Genomic DNA, 23,917 nt, shown 5'->3' with positions numbered 1-23,917 from the left:
GACGCTGTTTGTGTGATTGAGGGTTGAGAGAGATCGGGGACGACATGCGAACGAGGACTGTTTGCAGGTCACGGTTGGTGGCTTAAACCTGCAGGCGACTGAAAAAAACCCACAACACTTAAGATTTACAAGGTAATTGGACGCAGCCGTCCTCTGCAGGATGTACGCGGAGCTAATGTGGAGGCAGGTGTACAGTAAATCCACCCACCTGTTTTATACACACCACTGCACCTCTGGTGTCGAGGCTGTGGCGTGAAGACATACAGGCAGGATGGTAAATATGTTGTCTGACTGCACACAGTGAAAACTTTAGATTGAGTGTGTTTGGATGTCTTTACACGAGGCAGATGGCTCCTGGCAAAACATACAGCTCAATAATTCATTAAATTAGGCTTTATGTTCAAACAAAACCAAGCTGTGTTGATGTGTTTGTTACTTCTACATCAAATTAATCATTTTTTTTAATGGTAATATTTCAAGGTTTAGTTAACAGACACGTTTTTTTCAGGTATCTGTATTTCTGACTTCTCCTTCCGACGTCTGAACATAAGTACCTGAACTTTCTCCTCCTCACATTTTCAAAACAGGCTCGTTACTTCAGTTTGAGGCGTTCGAGGTGAATTAACAAAACATCTCGAGACTGATTTCAGACATAAAAGACGTAAGAAGGCGTAAACAGACAGAGAGGGAGACTGGAATGTGGAGAAAAGGCGTGTTAGTGTCTCGTATCTGCAGAGAGTTTCTGATTTTCTCTCTTTGTTGCTGCTCGGGACGCTTTACCAACCCAACATGTGTCTATTTGACGTCCTGGGAATGAGACTCAACAATCAACTGTCTTTGTGGTGCGTTCAGGAACAGCTGGGACAAATCCTACTGATTCTACCTTTAACTTTAATAGTCTTTGAATTCTATTAATATGACGCGAGCTTCAGTTAGCTTTGAGCACAAATGTCCTTCAGAGGGAGACTTTTTACTCTGATACTCTGAGTACATGTCAGAGCCTGTAATCTATTACTTTACTGGAGTAAAGGAGCTGAATCAGTACTTCTACTTTTACACAATTATCTGAACTTCTACTGGAGGAAACAATCTGTGAGATGAATTAAAACAAGCTACTCGATGTTTTTCCGACTTCAATCTCAGCTTTGTTTTTCTCCAACAACAATATCAAGGGATTGTTTTTAGTAAAAATAATTAAAACTGCCAGCCATACCATAGACTTGTAATTATCCAGGAGACCTCTGTGTTCCTACGTTGATGAACGCTGATCATTAAACTAAAACAACCACTAATTTAGAGTGAGGCAGAATACTTTGGGAATCAGCAGCTCTGTCTACTTTCTTTCAGATAAACAAAGGTTAACAAGGACGCCGCTGAATGATTCTGTTTTCTGTGCTTTGCCGCTTGTTTTTTAATCAGCAATCCATTGTTTTGTATTTTATTATCACTGAGTGTCATCAATCGGTGAATGCAAATCAGATTTAAATGGGTGGCATTGATTTTGTTTTTTCTTAACGATAAAAAAAAAAAAAATCATTTTGAATCCAATTACCAATCATGACTGATGAATTATGAAAGTATATCAGCTGGAAAAACGCCAGAAAGCGAGCCGGTTAGTCGGCACGCTGTGATGATCTGTTTGATGTGCTACAGTTTTGCTCGGCGAGACACTTTGGCCGCCGCCGAGAGACCTCGATTCCCTACAGACGTCGTGCCGAAGGTGCTCCGTGTGGACCTTTTTAAAGAGCATAAACACGGGTATTCACAGGGGTTCTGGAGGGCTTTCTGAACGCTGACGAGCGGTCCCTCAACACGACTGAGACGGTCACGAAATACCTCAAATTAGAGGATGTTGGGCAAACACACCAGTGGGAAGGGGAGGAGGGGAGGAGGGAGGAGATAGGAAGAAAGAATCGAGCAGGAGGGAGAGAGATGAGCGAGGATGCGAGCCAGTGCTTTCATGTCCTTCCAGTCCTCCCTCTCACACGAGGGTTTACTCTGAGAAATCTGCCGCCTGTGGTTCTTCATAGTGTTCTGAATTGGCCCTATCGGTGGGATTTGTTTGCACAAAAGGGAGACATTTGGACCGGGATTATCAGAGGCCCAGACCTCCGTGTCTCAGCTAAGTACAGCAGTCTGCCAGAAATGTTCTCTGCTGCCAAACTCCTGCAAAAACTCTGAGTCGGTGTCTATGTGGCTGCAGGAAGAGCAGTGCTCAGCGTTCAAAGAGTTTGGTGGGTGGTGCGTGTCTCTTATTTTTGAAAAAGGCTTCACATAACACAAAACACAAAAGTGACAAGAGTGGATTAAAGTGGCTTCAATGTATGCTACAATCATTAGCATATCTGGCTGACTAGCTTGACACCTACAAGCTAAATGTATAACCAGGTTTTATCGAAAAAAGCTCTGTTTATGACCAGAGCACCATTTAGCAAACCCATTGTTGAAAGTCTGTGAGGCTTTGAGAGGTACAAGCTGATGTTGGCGGCTCTTCTCATCACTTCTAGACAACTGTCAGTTGATTTACATATGTGAACCCGGCAAATTTGTTTGTAACCATAACTTGCCAGCTGGAACAAAAAGAGCTTAGTTAGCTGGCTAACTTTCATGGAAAAAAAATTCAAGGTAGCAAGCTAGAAATGGAACTAACGTTAGCTTAATTAGCTGGCTAGCTACAATGGAAAAAAATCAATGGTTTGCAGCCAGTAATGGAGCTAACATTCGCTTTAATAGCTGGCCAGCTACGGCAGAAATGTTTTGAAGGTTGCAAGCTAGAAATGGAACTAATGCTAGTTAAATTAGCTGGCTAGCTATGGCTGAAAATTCAAAGGTTGCCAACTAGAAATGGAACTAATGCTAGCTCAAGTAGCTGGCTAGCTACAGCGAAAAAATCAATGGTTGTCGACTAGAAATGCAACTGATGCTAGCTCATTTAGCTGGCTAGCTATGGTGGAAAAATCAAAGGTTGCCAGCTAGAAATAGAGCTAACATTAACTTCATTAGCTGGCTAGCTACCGTGGAAAAATGGATGGTTTGCAGCTGTAAATCGAGCTAACATTAGCTGCATTAGCTGGCCAGCTACGGCAGAAATGTTGAAGGTTGCAAGCTAGCTTAATTCTCTGGTTAGCTAAAGTGAATAAATAAACGTTTAGCAGCTTGAAATGAAACTAGTGTTAGCTTTATTAGCTGGCAAGCTACAGCAGAAAAATCAAAGGTTGCCAACTAGAAATGGAACTAACATTAGCCTAATTAGCTGGTTAGCTACAGCAGAAACATCAAAGATTGTAAGCTACTAATGGAACTAATGTTAACTTAATTAGCTGCTAGCTACAGCAGAAAAATTAGAGGTTACCAGCTCGCGAAGAGAAGACTGCTGTTGTACTTTCTAGCATTTTGTTTTCTGCTGTGTGACATCGGGAACCTCTCGTTAAAAAATGTAGCTCTGCTTAGTTCCTGAGGTCACTCGTGTGTTTTTGATCTCGGTAACAAAGTTGTTTTGAACGTTCCTCCATATATTTCTTTTGATGAAATCTTCTGTAGCTGCAGGTCAAGAACTGCAGATGGAAAGACGTAATCTAGTTTGTTCTCCGTCCCTGCTGAGAGAATAAATAAATAGGAGGCCCTCTGAGCGCCTGTTTCCACTTGTTCATTACCATCCTGTCTCCTGTCTCTTTCCACCCTTAAATTAGTTCTTGGCATTAACAGGCTTTCTTCATTGCTAACTGGGGGAAAGAATAGATGTTTGCAAAAAAAGGGAAGTTAAAAAAACATCAGTGTTTTAATTGGATAACTGGTGCCATTAATCGCAAGATTACAGTGTCAACATCATCTTTCGCAGTTGTGTCTCAACCATCTGCTGCGTATCATCATGAAGTACGCTGCGCACAAGAAAACAAGCAAGTAAAGACACTGATTAAAGGGAATTTGGTTAAAAAAAAAAAGTGCTTCTCATTAATTTGAAGTAGAAGCAGAGATGAAAATGGTGCAGCTGCTTATCCAGCTCCAGAGACACACACACACACACACACACACACACATATATATGTGTTAAAACAAAGATTAGTCTTGCGAGATATTTTCAATCAGATTTTCCTTCAAAAGGATAAAATAGCGTTGCATCATTTCACTTAAGAGAGGCATGAAAATGTTGGTTCTGTGTGTGCTGGTGTGTGTTCTGGGCTGAATACACAGCAGTGTCAGCCTAACAATCTCCTAGATTAGAGAGCCACAACACAACAACACAAAACAAATAAAAAGATTAAAAAAAAAACAACAAAAAAAAAACGCGAGGATGCTCATGGGAAGAGGGAGACAAAAGTGAGTCACGGAGGATTTGCAGAGACGGACAGAAAAAAGGGAAATGTGCAGCTGCATCTCGAACCCTGAAGTCTTCTTCACTGCCCTTTTCTGTGCAGATGCAACTTCTACCTCTCCCACTTCTTCTTCTTCCTCTCCATTACATCCCCGCCGCTTCATCTTCATCTTCATAGCCCTCTCCTCGCTGCTCCAGTTCTGAGCGGCTGCTATTGTGAGCGTAATGGCTTCAGATGCACAAAAAACCACAGATTTAAGAACACATAAGAGGGGAGAGGAGCTCCAGAGGCGGTGGTGGCGGCGGCGGCGGTGGTGTTGAGTGTATTTCTGTTAAGCTTCTTTACTGCGTTGCCCCACAGATGTACACGAGGAGATGCAGCTACAAGACCTGGAGAATATCATGTCTGCCTCATTAAAAAACGACACTCGCGGTGAGGTGAGTGCAAACAAACAGACAATAGGAATAATAAGACGCCCCGCAGCCCTTCACATATTCAAATGAGTGGGATACATGCAGATTTGCACTTCATTATTTAAAAATGTTCGGTCCGTGCTCGCCAAAGACGACCAGCCATCAAAATAAAACAAGCAGATGGAAAAAGAAATAATCAATTCTGGAGTGGTTCATAGCTGTGAAAGCCATTAGTCCCCAGACAATTATGGCGCATGTCTCCTGCATTATGTCCTGAAGCAGAACACCCTGAATGCAGCAGGCTAATAGGTGAATAATCAGATAATTAATCAGAGGCTTTTCACTGAATTACACGCAACTTCCAACAACTGAAGGGGGGAGATGAGAAAGATGAGGCTGATATGACTGCATATGCATGTTCGTCGTCGGCGAAGGTAGTCGTCCGCCTCTCCACAGCAAGACGCCAGAAACACTGTCATTAAAAGTTTACTGCCAGAACTGTTTAAAATTCTGCCGTCCAAAAAAAAAAAGTTACCCAGCGTTACTCCGTCATTTATCTTCACTGTGATAAACACAGCGATGAGTTTCACTCCATCAGTATTAAATCACCACTGAAGAAATAGTTCATCAGATATGTCTTCTGTCGAAGACGATTTTAACCGCTCTTACTCTTCATCGTTTTTTTCAAGCTGTGAAACTCATAAAAGATTCAACTGCCTGGCGTTGAGAAATAGATGTTCACAGGAGGTTATACTCGCAGAACGGTGGAAAATAAAGTTCAGAACATGATGAACACCTACAACATACAAACAAGAACACAGCTACACAGAAGTTATTATAATAAAAAGTTAAAGGGGCACTCTGTAGTTTGGGAAAAAGAAATTTAAACTGAGAACTGTAATAGTTATAATGTTAATGAGATTCTAAAACAAACCCAGAGATGTTTATTTCTTCCAGAAGTGAATAAACAAGCTGTTTTTCTCGGAGGAAAATAATACAATCAATAAGTGAGCTGTAATAAAGGAAGCTGTAATCCAAAGTCCAAAATACAAGATGCAAAAACTAGAACTCGGCGGTTGATGACTCCGACGTCGTCCGTCAACCCTCGCTGGAACCATTTTGATTGCAGTACTGCCAGACAGCTGGAGTTGCAAGATCGAGGTAACAACAGAATTATGCACGACCGCTGCTATATGTATGTGTTATAAACACAACAACAAGCAGACAAAAGGTTAGTGCTGGATTCAGTTGACTTCATGCACCGTGCTCCGTCATCCAAAGCCTTACGTGTCTGCTGAGGAAGGATCCGGACTGCTGGAGTATAAACATGTAACTGCCGTGGTGGATTGGAGACGGATTGAACGTGGATCTGGTGGAATTTAGGGGTGAATCTGATGAAACGATGAAGCTGGTGAATCTGCAAAGACTGGGCGGTGGTGGGGAGGTGGAGTGGAGTGAAAACAGAAAATGGCAAAACTAGAACTCTCTGTTGTTAATTTAAGGTCATACTTCAGCTTTTTTGCACCAAGTGCAAGAACTCAGTTCATCAAAATCAACGACACAAGACACGAAACATACTTTCTCACATACCTCTAGTGGTATTTAGTCCTGCAGGTACTTTTTAAAGGGCCTAGGTTTAGAGATATCCATCTCTGAATGTCTTAGCCAACTTGAAATGTATTTTTTTAAATGGACAGCAGCGTCATATATCAAATGTATATTTCTTTCAGTAGCAAGTGGTTCCTTTGTTGACGTTGCTGCTTCTTTTCTCTTTCTAAAGCCCTACAAATGAAATCACTTTCGCATCCATTGAATTTGGGCGGTGGCTAAAAACCAATACACATGTATCAGACTTAGAACAAAAATAATAAAATCAGTTTTCTATTAATCTGAGTGAGCCACGCTTTTAAAAGTGCAAATGTGGATGTTAATTTAATGCCTCTAGCGTTACAGCGTGCCGCAAATGTAAATTTATGTAGATGATCATGTGGATTATTACTTCAACTAAAAGATCACTTCTTCTGCTACATGACTTGATAAAGGCAGCCTGAACCTAATTACAGCCCCCTCAGGTTAATTTATTCCTGGAGAGGTTTTACGTCCCATCACCAGGACACATGGTATGCAGTAATTGAGGCTTCTGCCTGACTGCACACACGTTTCTGTAAACACTATAACTTAGAGACGATTCAAGAGAGAAACATCAAACTCACACAGGCTCATCCTCGAGGGGAGAAAAGACCAAATCTCACCTGGATTCACCCCGAAAAACTCCCAGGAGTCCTGACAGAATGCTGTTCTTAAAGCAATCACACGTGAGGAGATGGATGTCGGACCAATTGTGGAAGAGAAATTGGCTTAATTAATGACCAAACATGTTGTTGTTATCACGTTATAAGGATGTGGGGAGGTCATCAGTCCTGTGTGAGTTTTTAGCCATGCTGGCGGCTTGATGGATAGTGATGGCAGTCCACAGGTCAGTCAGACTTTATCTCAACAACTATTAGAGGTATTGGTGTGAAATTTGGTACAAACATTCATGGTTCCCCGAGGATGAAGCTAACTGACTCTGGTGAGAAAACATCCAAGACCTGCTGAGAATCTTGGTGATGGCTCCTTGTTGCCAGGTGCCAAGGCCAAGATTCTTGGCTGGATGGCGATGGTGGTCCACAGGTCAGTCAGACATTATCTCAACAACTAATGGAGATGTTGGCATGAAATGTGGTACAAACATTCATGGTTCCTAGAGGATATAGCTAACTGAATCTGGTGAAAAAACATTGAAGACCTGCTGAGAGTCTTGGCCATGACTACTTCTTGGCAGTGGCCAAAGCCAAGATTCTTGCTGGATGGCGATGGCGGTCCACAGGTCATTCACACATTATCTTAACAACTATCGGAGGTATTGGCATGAAATTTGGTACAAACAGTCATAGTTCCCAGAGGATGAAGCTAACTGACTCTGGTGAGAACACCTGCCAAGAATCTTGGCGATGGCCCCCTTCTTGGCAGGCTGCTTCTCCACACAGGGGCAGAGCTGACTAGAAATAAGCACCTCATACAACCTTGAACTGTCACTTTAGCGATAGATATCTATCTTCAAAACATGGAGCCGATAAAACTCATGCCAAAAGAGATAAAATATCTGAAGAGGAAGAGGAATGCATGACATAACATCACTTTGGTGGATGTCAAACATCTGTTCCGCTTAAATTTGTTGTCACCAGACAAAATCTGAAATTGGAATGAAGACATATTGTCCGTGTAAACATAGTTGGGTCAGGGCCTGTTGTATGTACACCTTTTTTTCATACCTTTGTCTGCCTCTGCTTTAAAGTCTACTAAATTCAAACTCATCAATGCTGCACAACAAGGCAATGAAGTAAAATGTATGTTTGAATTATGCATATGTGAGGGGAGTGCTGTGAGTACAAAGCATTAGAAACAGGTCCTCAAATACTGGATGTCATAATAGAATTCCACTCAATATGCAAATTCTCTCCACGTTTTCACAGCCATCACAAGCATGCTTAGCCGTGGCTCTTTCCTGGACATTTCTGTATGGAATGAAAAATCTGTTTATTTTTTCCCCTGTCCATCACAGTTTACAGTATCCAGGCAGTGGAAATGGATGCATGCTTTCTTTCTTTTCTTTTTTTACGGCCCAGACAATCACTAACAGGGATTTGAGGGAATAAAAGTTGTCACATCACAAATTGATTATATGTCTGTAAAATGTCTTCCTTCCTTCCAGTTGAGTGTTTATTGTCAGTTGAGGAGTTGCAGGCGCTGCATAACGACAGGATGACGGAATCGAACCAGAATCGGTCGCCAAGTTTTTTAGCCGCGGACCGTCGGCTGCAGACACAGCAACATGTACATTTGTCAATTTGATGTCTTGTCAGACGGCTCCTCTGAACTCCTCACAGTCCCCTGAACACCCCAGCGGGGATGGAGGAGCCTCACCAAAGGGTGTCATTAGCCTGACGAGAGAAATGAACGGTCAGATTCGAAGCTTCCTTTGTGTGTAATTAAGGGGAAATTATCCTTCACAGTTCTGGCAGGGCAGCAGGGCTGATGAAAATTTCCCTCCACTGCGGTCAGACTGACTGCGAAAGGGGATAGTAAATAGCTCTGCCACTGAAAGATGTGTCAGAAAGACTTCTCAGACCACCTAATGTGTAAAATTGAGGCTCTCCTCTCAGTTAAAGTGACATTAGAGAGAAGAAGTGGACTCACATTTACTCCAAAACTTTTGGAAAAAAATCTTCTGACTAAAGGTTCTGATCCACTTCTACTTCAGGGTTACAATAGACTTCAAAATGCACTGTAGAAAATACAGTAGACGTCTTGTCTTGTAAATGACCACATCTGATTTCCCAGATTGGGACCAGCACCTCTTTTGTCACTATCAAATAAATTTTGTGTAATATTGAATGTGTCTTTTCCTTACCTCCTTTTATTTCCCACCTCTTAAACTGCTTGTTCATCTATTTTGGAGGCATTTTAAATGTGATTTTAAAACACAAAACTACGAACACTGAGGCCGACCTTAGTTACAAACCATTCTTACTGATTTTACAACTTGTACATTGATCAGTTTATAGAAAACCTTTGTAGTAATTGTGTAGTAAGTAAATTTAAGTCATGTGTCCGTGATGTCGTCTGTTTGTAGCCTAACATTAGCTTTTTACTGCTACACATTTGATTTCCAAAGGTAGTCAGTTTGTAGTGGGGTATAAGACGTAGCGCTACACTGAGCAGTTCCACTGCGTTTGTGCCTTGCTCATGAGCCCACAGATTATAGGTGTCAAGAGACGGTGGATAACGTTTTATATTAGCCAGATAGTTCAGCATTTGAACCTTCAATCTCACGTTCACACCTCTCAGCTGATATTAGTCTGCAGCCTCAGATGTCCGGGGCTGCTGAGGCTGTCGGACAGAGTTTATTGCCTTTCTCTCAGCGCGACGAGCTCCTCGCTAAAGCTGCAAAACAAAGTCCTCTTGATAATTACAGTCACTGTCGTTTGTTTGTTGGGGGCTCTTGTGATTTATCTCCTCCGAATGCTTTTGATTCATCATTGCTCCAAAACATTAGATTAATTCCCTGCTTTGGCAAGCAGCCTGCCAATTACTTTTAGGGTCAACTGTAATCAGCACAACACTCTTGTGCTGTTGTGTAGATTAGATGAGAAGCGTATCATTAAACAGGACAATAGAGGATGGCCGAGTGACCACATCAGGACAACTGTCCCCGTGGATCGGTTTTAATGAATTAAAGTCGAGGTCACGCTGAAAGTTTTGGGAAGTTAGTCCTGTCTGGAGGTTTTCATGCGGCACTGACTGCATCAGAATTGGAGAACCGGGTGGTTATAAGTCCGGAGCAGATGAAATCCAACAATAATCTTGTTTGATTTGGAGAAGCCCAGTCTGTCCGTGCCCATGAGCAGTGAAGCTGGTCCAAAGCTCACCAAGTTCTGAGACAATGCTGGCAAATTCTAATGGGAGATTAGGAGGGAAAAAGGGAAAATATAAACTGGAAGGGAAATCACTTCTACCACCAACTTCCATTCATGCAGACGGTTTGAAGTGCCTGAGCGTCCGAACTAGTCTCATTCAACCAAACACTTTAATTCATTAAGTGATTGAAAGATCTTTTATCAACCAAAAATCACAAATATTTGCTGGTTGAAGCTTTTAAATCAGATATTTTGCTGCTTTTCTCCGTTCTAAATTACTATAATTTGAATATCTTTGAGTTTTGGACAGTTTGTTTGACAAAATATGCACTTTAAAAACATTCTGTTGGGCTTGTTCTGTATTTTCTGACACCTTTGTACAATGTAGTGTGACGCATGTCCACTTTAAGAACTGCCTCGTGCCCCCAACATCAGCAGTTATCTCACCTGTTGGCACCTCTTCCAAGACCAAAGTGTAAAAAAGAGCAACCTAATGTTCCTGTGTGGCTAGCTAATGTTGCTAACAGTTATCCATGTATTTATATTGTATTTAGCTCTCAAACTGCTGGCCCCTCCCTCTCCATCAAGACTTGATGTCAAAAATATAATACATTTGTTGTTTTTACGCAAGTTGACTTTTATTTTGAAGTAGATTTGTCACAGGAAATGCAATGTGTTCGGTTAGGGCTCCTGACGTTCATCAGAAATGCATCTACAGACGGTAATAACAACTCTTTTTCCCTCAATCATGTTAACAGGTGTGCCCGCCATCGCCTTTTGCAGTTAGCTCTCTGAACTTTCTCCATGCTTAAAGTTAAAGATGACTCCTGCTACTCTGCTGCTGGCCCCGCTGCTGCACGGAGTCGATCGCCTCCGGCAACAAATTCAGGTATTTTTCCCAGTTAGATCTGTTAGTGGACCAACGTTGACTTTAAGTGCTCAACTAACCAAGAAAGACAAGAAGTTAAACACTTAATAAAAGGGGATGAAGGGGTTTCTGTTACAGGCAACCCTCCAAATCCTTAAATAACATAAACCCTTGTTGCAGTGTAGACAGTATATTCATGGAAGTGGTAGTCGGGAAACTGCCACAGATATGCTATATTCTGTTTTTTAACCCTAACCCCTCAGCTCTGCACTGAAACCTGGATGAACTGGATTATGAAATAAAACTCATACTCATGGCACAGAGCAATATTTCTCTGTTAGCTCTCTTTCCTGCCGCGGCGAATACACAGAGGCTGAAGATCGGATTCTTTAAACACATTATGATTTTTGATTTTATCTCCTGACCGTCAAAAACAACCTGGAGAAAACAAAGGAAAATAAAGTCTGTCAGGCTGGTTTATGAGCAGCGAGTCTCCTTCAGCTCTTCAGCAGCAGGAAAACTCTGAGCTGCAGACTAAATCTGGGATCAAACAACAGGAGTTCTTAAATCTTGCCTGTAAAGGGCAACGCAGGCTGGGAACTTAGCAGCTCACAGTACGTGATAGGGCAACAAAGGCTGTCGCACATATGAAGGTAAAGGATCACACACCACCTGACCTCGTTCATCCAAAAGTATAGTTTCTGTAACGCTGTTGGTTGTCCAGTTCTGGGCCAATCGCTGGTGGTGAGCTATAATAGTTTGAGTTAATAGAGTTGATTGTGTTCTCCAATCAGACAGCAACACCAACAAAGTTTAATTCTCACCAATCTTAGCTTTTAAAATGGGATTTTAACATGAAGGATATGACTCATAAAACACAGAGTACATGGATTCAAAGATTTGGTTGTACTGAAAGCTGAAGTTTACCACAATATGATAAAGTTAGAAAATGTTGTTTTGAAAGTACTTTTGGACGCATTCTTGGGATTAAAGTTGACTTAATTTTACAGGTTCACAAATTTAATAAATTGATGTTAATTAAGAAGTAACATGATTGCAATTTCCTCCCAAATTACAATAATTACCTCAAAATGTATTGAACATCTCCTCAACATGATATAAATTAATGATTTTGTGTCTAATTATCTACCAGCAGGTGGATGGAGATGGTTTGCTTCCCAAGTGACCAAGAGTCAAGATTTTTTGTTATGATGTTATGTTACATAAATAAGGTGATGTATGTATACTAACGTGACTCAGCTTATGTATTTTAACCAAAAGTATGATCTTAACCCTAACCCTACTCAATGTAACCAAGTAGTTTTGGCGCCTAAACATGACTACATAGGTTTGTAGCTGAGCCTATACTATAGCACAATGTTTTCACCACATGAACAACATGCATATTACATATTAGGTTCAAGGTTAGAAACTTACCTAACCTACCTTAACCCTAGCCCTTAAAACCTAAACCTAACCAAGACCAAGTTTTGGTGTCTAAACTCAACCAGGTAGTTTTGGTGCCTAAACCTAATCAAGTAGTTATTTTTTCTAAACCTAGCCAAGTAGTTTTGTTGCTTAAACCTAACCAAGACGTTTTGGTGTCTAAACCCAACCAAGTATTTTTGGTGCCTAAACATAACAGTAATAGTTTCTGTGGCTAACCTACCTTAACCCTAGCCCTTGAAACCTAAACCTAATGAAGTAGTTTCTGTGGTAAAGTCTTACTAAGCTGCAATGTTTTCATCACATGAAATATGCATAGTATGTATTATTGCTAAGTTGACCACAGAGCCTCATAGTTTGAAGCTTACAGCCACTGACCAATCCTCAGTGTTACATAAGTTGGGAGTGAGAGCGTGTTGGATGGACATGTGGGTCTGGTAACTGGATTCAGATTTGATAGTTAAATGAGCTCCAACCCTGAGCATGGAGGCTTTGCATTAGTCTGTATGTGTGTTCCCAGCTTCAGTAAACACAGATATTTCTACATAAAGAAAACCATCTGGACAGAATTTAATGTGAAATGTAAATGAAATGCCTTAACATCTCACATATTCTGTTTCCTGGTGCAAAGAAAACTTCCCCAGCCGAGCACTTTATCTCATATATTTCTCACCGCACCACCTCATCACACCCAAACAAATTTATTATTTTTTCTATCAGTCGTGTCAGCTGGTGGAGCTTTTTTTTCATCTAGTCGGCAAAAAAAAAAAAAAAAAAAAAAGTAGAAAAGAAACAAATCAATGCAGGACTCAGCAGTGAAACCCTGTTAGGATTGGCCGGGCATCACCTCTCATCAGTATTCCATAATCATTCAGCAAGTCTAGAACCGAGCATGGGCTTCTTTAATTGTCCCTCTGCAGGCGAGAGAGTTTAAAAAGAAGAAGAAAAACAGCACATTCACAGGGCTGTCAAGAAGAGCAGGGAGTAAATACAGCTAGCCATCACTCCAGCTCCTTATACAGCCCATTATTTATTGGCCTTGCAGATGCCCTTGCCTCGGATTGCTTCTTTTCTAGACCTCTCTCGCCTACTCTCCATCACACATTGAGTAAAGTCATGATCCAGCTGGGGTTTTTACTGAAGCTGTTGGCCTCAGAACATGCTAACCCAGGGCATAGTATTTCAAGCTGACATGTCGCCCCCGGTGCTGTAATCAGGGGCTCCGAAGTGCCAGGCAGCTGGTGCCAAAGCTGGTCCTTCATCTTGACACACTCAGCATTTGAATATGTGCTTAAAGCGAACATCTATCCAGCACGATTTTTGAAATTCAAATGCAGGAAAAACACCTGGTCTCTGGCAGTTGTCAATTAGGATTCAGCCAGAGGCTCATTAGTAAAATTACTTATCTTAACAGAGATGAAAGTGCATTTTCATAATAAAACCATTATGTTGCAAACAACAGGGGCTGATTGAGCACATGCAACCTAAAAATACCAGCGTGCACATGTACACACAGGTTCAGTTCAAAGGAATAGTTTGGGAACATGAAGGAAAAATCAACTCTTCTTTTCACCGTAAAATCAAAATGTCTTTATTCGCCAGAGGCAGAAAGGGAAATGTTCAAGGTATCATCACAGGTCATATGTGTTCTGCAAGTGAAACAGTTATTTATTTTTTTTGTTTTCAAACTTTTTTCTTTCAGTTTCAAGCAATGAACTTATTGAACGTACCAAAAAAAGAGGCAGGTACACATGACACTGACGATGGATAATATTGCTGCTAAGTTCCAGGTTGCAAGTCGAATAATGTAGTTAATCCGACAAATTGTTATCATTTCACAGCCTCCAGATTGATCAGCAGCTGAGAAAGACAATGTATAGTAAATATCTGGAGGGACACTGGGAAATATTTCAAGGTGAAACAGAATATTTGATTCCCGTTAGCTAACGTTAACATTCAACAACCTCTTAGCTAAAGTGTTGTCTGATGACATTCAGCGTGTTTCCGTTCCAGGTTTAGAAAAATGTAAAACAAACAGTAAAGTTAGCTAGAAAGTGGATAAACGCTAACGGGAATCAAATACGTTGTTTTACCTTAAATTGTGGCCCAAAATTTTCACTTACCCTCATTTTTTTCAGCTGGTGCTCAATTGGGAGGCTGTGAAGTGACATTTATACAACTTGCAACCTGGAAATCAGCAGCATCACATAACTTAGTGTTCGAGCTCCCAACCCTGAGGTGTGACGGAGGAAAAGGTCGCCTGTGAATAAGGTCTATTTTCTATCATCTGTTGCCATGTGTACCATCGATTTTTTTGGTACTTTCAATGAGTTAATTACTTGAAATTTAACATAAGTAAAGATATTCGAAGCTACCTTAAACATTTTCCTAATGATAAATCAAATTAAACCTGTTGTTTTACCTTCAAATATGATCTGATGTCCCTCTGGATTAAACTACACATTGTCCTTTCAGTTGCTAATCAATCAGGAGGCACTGAAATGATGAGAATTTCTTAGATTACCTATGTTGATACAGATGGTTGCTGTGTGAACGTGGTCTATTGTGCATATTTTAAAAAGGTCTTCTGGACTTTATTCTAAAATGTGACAAGAGCAAAAAAACAACAACAACATCAACAACAACCAGGAAAGTCTTTGCTGATTTCTTCTCTCTGCTTTTGTTCCTCAGATTAATTACTGCTTTTTCTGTTTCCAGCTGACATTTGCCTCATATGACGACTGCCGAGAGTGTTTCAACAAAGACCCGACTCTTTGTGTTTCGGGGCGCACTCACTGGTGAGGTGTCAGCTCATTTTGGGAGTCTTAATTAGAGGTTTATAAAAGCCAAATGCACTGGAAAGGTCAACCAGCTCAGGCGGTACACATTATGGTAGAAATATGTGGGTAGAGTTAGAATCTGTGCGAGAAGATGATGATGCCTGAAGTGTGATAATTCGAAGTATTGCAGAGTTTTGGAAAAACACAAAAAACTATTTCTACTTTTTTCCTTTTACCTCCAAGACTTGTTGGCATTTTCAACTTTTAAACCATACACATTTCTGAAGAACGAAAGCCTAGATGGTCCCAGGAAATATGACTGTAGCTTTGGAAAACAGAGATATGAGACACTGAGGGTGAGGAATTTAATGTTTTGGACCACAAATAATAAGCTTAGAAAAATTATAGAGTTTCTGCAAGCCAGGATTCTTTGATTACTGCAGGGTTTCATGATGGATATGTAGCTTTGCTTGTCACTTAAGGAACTGCTAACTGCTACTTAGTGTAACTGCCGTTTGCTAGTTAGCTCAGGTAGCCGCCCTGTGATTCAACTCATCCTGGATTGGGAGCTTGGAGCACCAGTAGGATGGCTGTGTTTATACCTCAAGCACAAGAGCTTTGGACTACCAGGTCGAGGAGGTTTTCAGGCCCAGGACGGGGTGTAATCCAGTAGGGATTGCTAGCTGGGATCAGCACCAGAATGGGCGTCAGAACTGGAGCTAGGTGAGCAGCCCCCAGTAAACACCCAAGAAAGACAGACCAGACTAAAGGGCTTTGACCAGGACTCAACCTCAGGGCTCCAGGAGCTAAACCTGGTTGGAACACCACCTTGATGTCAATGGACTGATGGCACACCTGACGCCATATGACTGGTTCAAAACTGTACAAAACAATGTGACAGGGCTAGCTGGTTAGCATGCTAACTTCAGTAGGAACCTCTACAACACAGTACATTGACATAACATCAAAACAGTTGTTTCGTCAAACTCTCGGCTATTTTATTTAATATTTTGAACCAAAAATTGCACACATCAAATCTTAAAAACAAAACCAAACAAGTGTAAAGACGGCTCTTAGGTACGCTCAGAGGGCTGCTAGCTTAATATGTATCATGCAGACATCAGTCAGAGTATCGATCCTACCAATGTTTACCTCTTATCAGTCTCAAAGGACAAGTCTTTAAGGTCAAGGGAGGTGAACTCTGTGAGTATTACATGATGAAGGCTGTGTCAAGTTTCACTGAGCCTCGCAACATTTTCTCGGTGTTGTCCTCACAGCCACACAACTTCAAACGGCAGAATGGTTTTTTAATTTGTAAGAGCACTGCATTTACAAGGAAAAGTGAGTATTCGTACAAGTTAAATCCAATAGAAGACCTACAACAGGGGTCAAAATGGTCGCCCCGAAGAGTTTTACTTGTTGCTGCAGAAAACGCATGCAACCATCAAACATGATGGGCAGCAAAGCAAACTTCGGGTTTGCACTGAAATGTGACCTTGACTGTACATGACTTAGATGTCTTGCAATCCTTTAACCAAGTGTATCTCGGTTTAAACATCGACGTCAAGTCATCTTTTGACATGAAAATCATTTAATCAATACCGACTGGTGGTGGGGGCTTACTTAATGTCTGTTTTCATGAAATAAACAGTTGAACAGGGTTTTCTAACCAACCCCTTAGTGTTCATCTGAGTCCAAAAACCAACAGAGTTAAAACAAACAACCGAACTGTAGTTAGTACAAGTTCCCTCTTTTTCTCCCTGAGTTGAAACCTGAACAATGTGAAGAATAATTGCCCACTTCAAGGTGCGCACTTTTCCCTCCTCGTCTTGGCTTGAGGAGAAGGGAGCCGTCTCGAATGTAAAAGCAAGACAAGGGGTAATTAACAAAGATGGTGGAGGCTCTCTTGGGACGAACGCCTCTTGCATAACCAATGAAAATGAAGCAGAGCATCTTAGGTGAGCTGGGTGTGATTGTCAGAGAGGGGCTCTGCATGTAATTGGAGTTGAGAGGGTCACACGGTGTCACCGCACTGTTGGAAAGTACTTAAGAAGATCTGGACAGTTTTACTCTCTACTTTCTTGTTCGAGCTCTCAAAGAGTCCAGCGCTCGCATAAGGCTGTTCGTTTTCATTTGTTTCATGAATTTCTGATTGAGGAGATAATTCACTAAATATGAATAGGTGTTTGTCAACGCTCCATAACACAACTAGAGGGACGCTTAAAGAATTGACATAATTGGGGAACTACAGCAGTAAACTTAGAGGTCATTCAGGTTGGGTTGGTTTCCAAGTGGTGGTATTTTTTGTGCAAAAACCTCCCGGATTGCTTCAACTTTTGGCAGAGTAGCAACTACCAACAACACAGGACAAGACAAGGGTTATCAATTAATGTAGTCTATAATAGAGATGTGGAAGCAGATAGAGATGGTGCCAGGCTGCCAGCCTGACTGGATCACCAGTCATCCAGGTCAGGGAAGATCTAAGTGCTGTATCGTTGGCAACTGGACTCGTTTGGGTTTCTTGCAGACGCTTCACTAACTAATTGGAGTTGCAGGCTTTTAAACTCTGTGTGGGAGTGTCCTTACAGAGTCGTTACAAACATGTGTGAGCTCTGAGTTTCAGAGTCGTTAAGGCCACTTGTGGGTCGTTGGTCCAGCCGACCTTCTTGTAGGTTGCTAAAGGTGAGCCCAGGTGTGAATGGTTGTTCAGCTGTGAGAGAATTCAGTAGTGTATTGTAAGTGGATGATAAGTAATCAGGCCAGCTCCTCAGCCTTCACTTTCCCAGGACCTTACACGTCCGGTGGCAGAGATAAGTCAGGTTTATTGGGAACCATTCTAACCGCCATCTTGGTGATGTAATGCAATCAACATTTACCTCTTGACGGTACATTAAAGAAAAGAAACTTGTCTTTTGTCAGATTAAAACTAAACAGAAAAGGAGGCAACATCAGAGCAGGTCTCTTGGGATTGATCCTTTTGGGAGGTGAACGTTTGTACAAACTTTACTGACAATCCATCCAGTAGTTGTTGAGGTGTTCAGTTTGGAACAAAGTGGTGAACCAACCAACAAACATCCTGCCGTCCACTGAGCCACACAGCGAGAATACATCATGTCTATACGCTGATGGTGTGTCTTGTGTGAGCAACTGTAGGATACGAACATGATCTCATGTATGATGTCAGGCAGCCCTGAAGCGACGGCATCCTTTCCTGAACTTCCTTCCAGAACTCAATTGAGCACGACTCCACCGCTAACTCAGTTAAGAGCTCATGCTTCTGTACACTTTGTTAATCACATGTCAGTTTAAAAGCATATTTTCTGTGTTGCAGTGTGATGCGACGCTGAAATCAATACCAAACTGGTTACCGTGAGCATCCGAGAGCATGTTGCATCCTGTCGCCGCGCCCTGCAGCTCTGACAGTGAGAATATAGTTTTGATGCAAAGATTGAGTCTCATTTTCCTGCAAGACAAACTGTGCTTGATACCAGATAGGCTGTGATTTTCAGGGCAATTCAATGCAATTTTATGGAAAGCAGAGTAACCTGGTTTCTGACGTGACAGTTTGAATTGAGTGCTCGGACGCTCTGAAGTAAAAAAAAAGAAGAAGCTGTAAGTGATTAAATTGTATATATTTTGGACTCTCAGACATTTTGTCCTTCGGTACATCTGGTCTTCTGAAGTCCGCCGTCGTCCCGAGACAAATTTATTCATTGTGACATTTGTCAGAAAATGACAACTGTCTTTCTTTTAATGCCTTTTCATCCACTAATTCCCCCCTCAGTGTTGTTCTCTGGCTATTTTCCCAGTGGGGTGAAATTGGGTGACAAAGTCATTTCGCTAAGTGAGAGTAATTTCAGCGGACTTAAAACAAATTATGTGTGTTCTTCATTTTTGTGTTATTGAAAGACAGAACGGTTGGAGGCTTGACGATTGCCTGAATGAGTATCATAAAGTGCTCGGCTGATAATTGCAAAAAAATTAAGTGTTACCGCTAATAGTAATAACACAGAAACACGAGGATGAATTTGAGCGAGTATTTGAAAGATTCATTCGCCGTTGCTCTATTTTTGTCTCAGGGACTTTAGATTTAATGCTCAGGCTGAAGCGTCTCAGAGGAATATTAATAACGCCACTAAAACTGCTTTTTTCAGACTCTCCGTGGAAATATGAAAATAACTTCACGACCTTCAAGTATCCTGGAGGGTGGCCAGGAAAGGTACTTGAGTAGAAATATGAGTATTTAACTTCATAAGATAGAGACGGTCTCACATGATTACAAATACCTACAACTTTGGCAGCTGTTCTCTGGGAGGTAAATGTCACATTTTGTTTTTTTTATCTGGCTTTTTAAAGCTACAAGGGCTCTTCTATGGAGGACCAGAGCTGCCAATATCAACAAATAAATCAATAAATAAGCAAATGAGTCAATAAATACATCAATATAACCGTGAAAAGTAAAAGAAGGCGAATATTAACACTGAAAATTTGACATAAATTGGTATTTTTGTTGTTCTATTTATTTACTTTCCATTTTATTCATTAATTTATTCATTTTATTTCCTTTAATTTATGTAGAATTTCCACCAGACGTATTTATTAACTTATTTTCTTCATATATTTGTGCACATTGGATCCATTAATGCTCCCACACCAGTGTCCGTCTGAGACAATCTCTTCACAGACATGAATAACAAATCAATTAATTACTTTAAACATGAATAAATTAACAGTTTAAATGGAGAATTAAATGGAAAAAGCTAATTTGAAAAAAAAGAGGGAATTACTCCAAAAGGTTAATAAATACAGAAGCAAATTAAAACTGATATCAATTGACATCACGTTTGATAAATTAATTAATGCCTACATTTATATTTAATATAATTTTTTGGTGCACTTAACAACATCATTCAGTTATTTATTGAGTAGCTGAGTCATTTAATTTTGCAGTTTCAGGTCCTCATACACAGAAACTTATAGGTAAAGATGTTTCTTTAAGTTGCTGATTTAGTTGATTATAACTTAAAGTATGTGTGACGTATGAATCCACATTCGCAGGTGCATCAAACATCTCGTCTACAGAAGATAAATATCGTTACTCACGGCACATCAAGTGAAAAAAGACGCTCATTTAAAATAAAAACCAATACGGCGCTCACCTGCAGCGTTCATACCTCTGCTGTCAGTTTGATTGTGAGAGCGTCTGCGTGCCGGAGTCTCAATTTACCCATTAAAGGTAAACACAGGTGAACAGTCGAACTGTAAATATCATTATTTTGTCACAGCTGCAGACTTCAAACGGATTTGCTTCACTTAACATTCATGCCGAGTGCAAAACAGGGGAAAGTTGCTGTTTTAGTTCACTTCTTTTAGCTCGGTATCAACATGAGGATCCAACAGCTAAAGATTTATGAGTGGGTCCATACAGCCGGTGTCATACCGACCGGTCAAGGCCACTGAGAACGAGCTACAGGTCATTTTGATTTGGGATTTCTTAAAATGTGGTCTTACGGCTCACCAAGGTAGAGAGAGAGAGGAAGAAACAGCTCAACAGCTCCCACCTCAGACCTCCAGCGTCTCCCTGCTGTTTCTTCATTTAGCCTGAAGGTGAATCTTAACTTTTTCCGCGTGAGAGCATTTTATCCCTAAAAACACGGTCGGGAGGTTAGATTGACTCACCAGCAGGCTCGAGGGGCTCTACAGCGAACAGATTAGTTGTTGTGTTTTTGCACAAACATGACAAATACTGGCGTAGTTAAAAACATTGTGCTGTTTAAGAGTGAATCCACATTATTATTGGAGTCTTTTGGGATCCAAAGCACAAAACAAGTGATCTGCCTGAGGATGTCTCGGCGCAGGATTGGAGGCTTCGCTGCAGCAGCTAAACGTGGAGATTACTTGAGATTTTTTTGCCATGTTACAGCTCTGTTGTGATGTCAGACCGTTGGTTTTTAGTCCAGACTAAAATATCAGATGTTTTTCCATTAAATTCAAGGTCCCCAGAGGAGGAATCCTAATTTTGGGTGAATCCCCTGAACCAGGAAGTTGAGCAGCTTGAATGGAGAAATGTAAAATCTACAAATACTTCCTTTTCATTTGCTGAAACATTACATTTGTCCAAAAAGTTTGTTTCCTGACTAAATACCTGAACAAACACAGATATGTCACACTTGTTAGCATGCTAACATGCTAAAAGGAGAAATGATGAACATTATCACATTTGGGTTCTTTGGTTTGTTGATGTCGTGTTTTATTTTGTAGTTTCATCCTCTTGTGTCCATTTTTTCTTTTACGTTCTCTTCTTCCTTCTCACCAGTGTTCCCAGTTTCTCTCCTGTCTCTCCAGCTGCACCTCGTTCCCCTCGTTAGTTCAGTTTGTATTAAGCCTGTTGTTCCCTCTTTATTGGTTATGTTTCCACATGTCAGTCCCATGTCTCCTCCAAGCCTCTGGTTTGTTCTTTGGTATTCATTTTCTCTCTCTCTTTACTTTTTATTTGTTTGTTTTGTTCCTTCCTTCTTTTTGCACTTCTGTATTTTAGGATCACGGATCATTAAAGGATCTTGGGAGTTCCTAGGACTCAGGGATGAGCTCTATTTATGTTTTCTTTGGTTGTTTTTCATGTTTTAAATCAAGTCCCAGGCTACTTTAGTTGTTTAGGAGAATGCTGCAACACGTTTTTCGCTGCGAAGATCCAGAAATGTTTTGTGGACTATGAAACAACCAAACATCTGGAAGCCCAGAGATCCGAAATTGATTTGAAAGTTTTTATTCCCACCCTCTTTTTACAGCTGAAAATCTTATTGCGGCTAAAATAACAGGATTATCTCGCATCCTGCCCGACGATCGTCCATATGGAGCTGTTTTAAATGGATATTGATTGTTTGTTTGTTTGTTTTAGGTATTAAGGTCCATCAGCACGGAGGACGCGGAGATAATGGCTGAATTTTTCTGAATCTTCTGCTTTCAGAACGACGCGCAGCACTGAAACATGTTGACCTTAAGCTAACCAGGATGCTAATATCCAGTTACAAGCCAATATAAGTGCAGCAGAAGTGTATTTTCTCTGATGCAATCGTTGGCCTGCGTTAACTTTTTCATTCCAGACATCAACGAGAGGGGAAACTGGTCTCAGTCCGCCGGGTTGTTTTCTCTCTCGCTGTTCATCACACCATTGATCAGATTTGGAAGCAACAGAAGGGAATAATGCAGCTCACCAGTACTTTAAACCATTTTTTTCTTTTTGTTTAAATTGCACCGATAAGCCTGAAGGGAGCGTCTTCAGTAACAGTGAACATTAAAACAAAGTTCATCCTGAGAAAATGAAATATCTACTGCAGCTTTGTTATCGTTAGCGTAGTCGACTGTATGTTAGCGCCACGTTTCTGTGTTTATTGGCCTCATACGGCAATAAAAGAGAGAAAGTGAAGAACAAAGGCATCATGGGGAAACAAAAGCCCCGACAATTACATTCTCAGAAGCAGCCCGACAGACTCACGTGACGTCACAGAGCATGTTTCACATTCATCTTCCTCTTTTTTTTATTCCCAGAAGCTCTCATTATAAGCCTGGTTACATTTAATCATGTTTGTGATCAATACCCTAATCCTCTCATCTGGCCACAAATAAATTCATGTGACTCCTCGCTGGAGGGGCTGCTGTAAAGGAATTAAATTAATGAAACTTCTGCCCTGCTCGTCCCATATTCTTATTATCAATTGATCACACTGTCTGAGCAAAAAAAAAACAACCTCCGAGCACACACACACACACGTGGGGTGAAATTGAATTGGGATTCTCCCTGGAAGGAGGAAAAAAAAAAGAGGGGAACAAAGAAAAGAAAACAAAGTGCAAACCGGCTGGCTAATTTTGTAGCTGGCTTGAATCGAGATTGCCCATTTGATCCGTGGCGAGGTTTCGAAACAGTTTATCTCCCGAGCCTTTTGTAATTCACAGAGCTTTGATTACTGGAATTGGGAGGACACAGGCTGCCACTGAAAGCCTGATTTGTGCCTCCAACTCACTCGAGGGCCGAAGTCAGACTTTGAACCTCCGCCGACTGAATGCTCATTTGACTGTCGGTTGTTTCGTAGTGCAGCCGGAGAGTCTGCGGAGGAACTTTACTGGTAAAAGATTCACCCCTTGTTTCATTCAGTCAAGACTTCTTGTGACACTGGAGATGTTTGACTGCGTTTTCTGAGAATGTCGCGAGTGAGAAGTCACCGTGAATACCCTGAATAAAGACGGAGGCTTTCACTTACTGCAGCTATTTTAAATTCACCCAGTTTTACAAACGTTTTAATCATTTATGGACGATATCCTCCAGTTTAATATTAATACAAGTACAAAAGGGGCTAATGTAGACTGAATGACGTGTTTTTTTGACAAACGCGGCCTAATTTTCAATTGTTCACTTAACCTTTTAATGCTAAACATCTCCGGGACTCGTTTGGTTTAATTAAGTAGCTCAACCAAACAAGACGAATGAAGTGGAGGCCAAGTGGAGTGTGAGATTAGCATTTTCCTGATTTCAGATTGGTGAGTGTGTGACTGATGAAAGTAGCGTCGTGGAAAATATACATCACTTAATTTACCTTGTGAGCTGTGACATCACGCCCAACCCTCCATCGTCTTCCACCCA

Source organism: Sparus aurata, chromosome 19 (assembly GCF_900880675.1).
Source record: "Sparus aurata chromosome 19, fSpaAur1.1, whole genome shotgun sequence".
NCBI lineage: Eukaryota > Metazoa > Chordata > Actinopteri > Spariformes > Sparidae > Sparus > Sparus aurata.
Note: the sequence above shows the minus strand (reverse complement) of the source record.